The following is a 5,506-nucleotide window of genomic DNA, read 5'->3' as shown; positions in this document are numbered from 1 at the left end:
ATCAAATATCAAATGTTCTCACTTAGAAGTGGGGGCTAAGCTATGAGGATGTAAAGGCATAAGAATAATATAATGGACTTTGTGAACTATAAAAAATAAAAAAAATAATTCCCCAGTGGGCCATTTTTTTAGAGGACACAAATTTCTGCTTCTGATGTACAAATCCAGTCTTCTTGCAAATTTCTGAGCTTGTTGCTCTTTTGTGGCTAAGCTTTTCACTTTTGTTATAAAACACTTACCACACATACCATGATTAGGTATGGGAGGAGGGTGAGGGATAAAATACTACATATTGGGTACACTGCCTGGGTGACAGGTGCACCAAAATCTCAGAAATCACCATTAAAGAACTTATCCATGTAACCAGAAACCAACTGTACCCCCCAAATTATTGAAATTCAAATTATTTTTAAAAAGATATTTGGGTAAAGGATGTTGTCAGAGAACCTCTGCTGAAACCTTTACCTACCCTTGAAAAAGCCCCCAAGTTGTAAAGAAATATATATCGTGCTCCCGCTCCTCCAAATGTAAAAAAAAATCAGCCATTCCTACCTAATTTGACCACGTGTTCATATTTTCAAGTTGTTGTTTTAATTGTAGCAAGGAAGAAAACTTGACATTCTCTAGTTTTTCAAAGGAAAGGTGATGTATACATGCTTCCCAATAGGAGATCATAACCATTTTTAAAAACACATCAGCCAAATATACGGAAAAAATTGCTTTATGGTAATACAAGGAAGAAGGATCTTTAAAAACAATTCCTGGCCAGGCGCAGTGGCTCACACCTGTAATCCCAGCACTGTGGGAGACCGAGGCAGGTGGATCACGAAGTCAGGAGATCGAGAACATCCTGGCTAACAGGTGAAACCCCGTCTCTACTAAAAATCAAAAAAAAAAAAAAAATTAGGTCGGCATAATGATGGGTGCCTGTAGTCCTAGCTACTCAGAAGGCTGAGGCAAGAGAATGGCATGAACCCAGGAGGCGGAGCTTGCAGTGAGCCAAGATCACGCCACTGAACTCCAGCCTGGGTGACAGAGTAAGACTCCGCCTCAAAAAAATTTTAAAAAATAAAATTGAAATTAAAAAAATAATAATTCCCTAGTGGGCCATTTTTTAGAGGACACAAATTCTTGCTTCTGATGTACCAATCCAGTCTTCTTGCAGGTTTCTGAGCTTGTTGCTCTTTTGTGGCTAAACTTTTCACTTTTGTTAAAAAAACACCACACATACCATAATTAGAAGTTTGGAGTTGTGTATTTGGGGTAATCTCAGACAGATCCATTAGACTGGCCTCAGCTTTTCAGGAAAAAGTTTATTTTGAGTTAATTTATTATTGGACATTGAGGCTATTTCAATTTGCTACCAAATCCTGACTTCACTTTACCGTTAAATGTGACTGTTAAAATGTGCAGAAAGCATTTACCATGTTTTCTCTGTTTATAAGAGACAAGGTGGCTATACAGGATGTTAACAATAATTATATCAGAGAAGTAGAATTACAGACCATTTTAATTGTCTCATCTTGTACAACAGCAAGAAGTCTAATAAGAAAAAAGTTAAATGTTATTTTAAAAGTATTTATTTAATAAAGAATAAAAATAAACCATTTTCTTAGTATTCCTAGGCTTTCAGATGAGGTGGAGTGCATATTTCTCTGGCATCAATTACGTATGTTCTAGATTGTTTATTAAACGATTAGAAGAGAAAATTCAACAAAAAGAGAAAAGAATGAGGATGAAAAGAAATTGTATATGGAGGCTGGGTACAGTGGCTCATATCTGTAATCCCAGCACTTTGGGAGACTGAGATGGGCAGAGCACTTGAGGTTAGGAGTTCGAGACCAGCATAGTCAACATGGTGAAACCCTGTCTCTACTAAAAGTACAAAAATTATCTGAGTGTGGTGACACACACCTATAAGTCTAGCTACTCAGGAGGCTGAGGCAGGAGAATCGCTTGAATCCAGGAGGCGGAGGTTGCAGTGAGCTGAAATCGCGTCACTGCACTCCAGCCTGGGTGACAGAGTGAGTCTCCATTTCAAAAAAATAAAATTGTGTATGGAGACATATAAAAACTGAATATACAAGCAGGTCTGAAAATATTGAGAGCATCTTAAGCTGGACTTATATAATTATTTGAACAATTCAGGTCAAAAGCCATGCTTGAAAATAAAAGCAACACCTGTCAATTCAAAGCAAAAGTATTTTATTTGTATCAGTTTCTATTCCCTGTAAATGTAAAATTAGCCCAAAGGGTTAGAAAAAATAAAAAAACAGAAGTGTTCTTATTCTCTCAGTCTCTTGCTCACAATGTGAACACATCAGAGATTAAAATAACACAGAATAAGGTTGGAGTTTCAATAGGCATTATCCTGAGAAATCAAGGGAAGGCTGAGAGTGGGTGGTCGGTGAATAGATATTAAGAATAAAATGTCCTCTTTTTGGGTGCATGACTTGTGTGTGGAACTATGCCCACCCTTTGCTTTGCTTTGCTTTGCTTTGCTTTGGCGGGGAAGCGGAGTTCTGACTTGGCTCTGTGACATTCCATGATATGTGCCTCAAAGCTGTGAGACATCGCAGGGAAAATGTCACCGTGTAAGGGCAGTCTGTCTCAGGGCAATGCAACATGGCCATCTGAGGCATTGCTTGGTGGTCGAATGATTCATCAGAATACAGACACTGAACACTATTGATTTGAGGACAAGACATGGCAGAGATCAGTGAGATTCTGAGCAAGAATGGAGAATTACTGGAGCATACTCAGATGACAAAGGAAAATCTAGGACAGCAGTCTATATGTGCAGGCAACAGAGGTGAGGACAATGTGCTGATAGCAATATTTTGTTAATATCTGGCAGTTGTTAATAAAGGGTGCTTCCTGGAGCAACCAGAACAAGTACCTGCCTAAATGGAGTCAACTAATATGCTTACTAAAAGGTTTTCGCTAAATGGCAAATTGCTTCAGAGCAGGCAAAATGCTCCATTTAAGATTCATAATTGGAAGGCACTTTATCTACCTAATGATCAGAAGGATGCTGATTATTAGAAATGCCTGCATTAAAGACAAGGAAGCACATTTGCATTCAGCTCAGAGTAGGGGTAGAGGGAAAATAATAAGAATTCTCTTAAGATACAGATCTTAAATTCTTTACTGCATTTGTGTTAATGCCTCTCCTGGAGTCCAGCCTCACATAAAGTGAGTGGAAAATAATAACCCCAGATGTGTGCTGGACACTGCATCCTACTGCACAGAGAACCAAAGGATTCCAGCAGCAGCAGCAGACCGTCACATGCAAGCCTTCTCTCACCAGCAAACCCACACACATGCGAACAGCCAGCACAGCAGCACAGCCAACTGTTCTAGCCACAGTGCCACTGTGGAGGGTTTGCAAATCAGGATGGGAGGGATTAAAAGAGAGCCAGTGTAGAGATTTTATATCTGTAGGAAAACAAAAACAAGATGAATGTTTCGTCAAGCTCATGATAGTCTCTGAACAGAAGAATAACGTGAGATGCTGAAATAGAAAAGGAAAACCAAACCTTGTGCTATTCAAAGTGAAGAATTAAAGGACACTCCAAGCCACACCCTTGCCCCCTAGTTTCCCTACAATTATCCATACAGTTGGATGAAGAAGAGGAGGTAAGGAAGAAGTGAGGCTGGTATTTGGGATCTGAATTATTGAGCTATCACTTCACTTTCTCTAATTCATTCTGAATCCGTATACTTAGTCTTATTTTCTAAAATAACTAAAAATAGCAGCTTTTAATACTCTTAATAGCACATGTCAAGAGGAGCTTTTTTTTTTTGTAATTTGAACAGAACAGTGGGCATTATTACTTCACACACAGTGGATACTCAGCAACCCTTACTGTGTGTCTCCAACTTCCATCCTTGCCATGATATACTTTCCTTAGACACTGAGACTTGAGGTAGGAAGACCAGGTAGGAGTCCCTTGTACAATTGTCCAGCAGGCAGTAATAAAGGGTTTACAGTAGAGTGTTGGGAAATGTGTGTTGACCAGATACATTTCAGAGTGAATTAGTAGCATTTGGTGACCAACTAAATTTTAGGAGGAAAGAGAAGTAGCTGAAGAGGAGGCTGATTTCTCTAGGCCGGCCGGCCAAGTGGATGGAGGGACCATTACTGACTGGGGATGCAGGTCATCCTGAAGAACATCAATCAAGTTCCTGGCAGGGAGGCCTTTGGGGGGAACTGGACCACGTGGGACTGTTTGCTCTGCTTTTTAATTTTCTCTCTTCTTCCTTAGCTGTCAAGCTGTCAGCTGTCATTTCTTGCTACTGTCAGTGTGCCTGCTTCTAAGCACTTTCCTTCTTTACTTCCTAATTTGCTGCTTCTGGAAAGCCTGAGAGGCAAGGCTACTAGAAATGTATGTAAAGCAAGAGTCTATGGAGGCTAAGTAATGGTCCAAGGACCATTGACTATTATAAAGTACAGGGCTTCGTGATTACTGTTTCAACTGCTCAATTTAAATGGATTAGGTCTTCAGAGATCTGGCACTCAGATAGCTAGGGAGGTATTGATTTCTATTTGTGTAGCAACTTTGAGAATAAAATTGTTCTTCAAGTCATCCAATGATTCTTAATTTTTAAGGTAAGGTTTTAATTTGGCTGCTATGTAATAAATCATAGCTAGCGCTTACTGGGCACTTAGTAGTTGTCAGACTCTGTTCTAAGAACTTTACACGTAATATCACTTGTAACCAACCAGGAGCCCTAAGGATTGGGCAGAATTATAATTACCCATTTTATAGATAGAAAATCTGGGGCATAGAAAGGTTAATTTTTCTAAGACCACAGAGTGGCCATAAGCAGCAGAGCCAGATTCAAAAGCACGGCCCGGTGTGGTGGCTCACGCCTGTAATCCCAGCACTTTGGGAGGCTAAGGAGGGCGGATCATTTCTGGTCAGGAGTTCAAGACCAGCCTGGCCAATATGGTGAAACCCTGTCTCAACTAAGAACACAAAAATTAGCTGGGCATGGTGGTGCACACCTGTCGTCCCAGCTACTTGGGAGGCTGAGGCAGGAGAACTGCTTGAACCTGGGAGGCGGAGGTTGCAGTGAGCCAAGATCACGCCACCACACTCCAGCCTGGGCGGCAGAGTCTGAAAACTAACTAACTAACTAACTAACTAAATAAATAAATAAATGGGCAATTATGGTGAAATGGAGTCATATGGACTGGCACTGTTCCAATATGACTGGTGTCCTTATAAGAAGAAGAGATTATGACACAGACAAACATAGAAGGGGACCCTCTAAAACCAGAGGGAAAAGGTGGCCATCTGCAAGCAAAGGAGAGAGGCCTCAGAAGAAAACTCTGCTGATACCTTGATCTTGGACTTCCAGTCTTCAGAACTGGGAAGAAATGCATTTCTGTTGTCTAAGCCACTTAGCCTGTGGTATTTTGTTAGGGCAGCCTGAGGAGACTCGTACACACTGACCAAAGAGGTTGGTATTCAGAGCTTTATGTAGAAGCCCCCTGAAA

The sequence above is a fragment of the Trachypithecus francoisi genome, unplaced genomic scaffold (assembly GCF_009764315.1).
Source record: "Trachypithecus francoisi isolate TF-2019V2 unplaced genomic scaffold, Tfra_2.0 Lachesis_group0, whole genome shotgun sequence".
Classification (NCBI taxonomy): Eukaryota; Metazoa; Chordata; class Mammalia; order Primates; family Cercopithecidae; genus Trachypithecus; species Trachypithecus francoisi.
Note: the sequence above shows the minus strand (reverse complement) of the source record.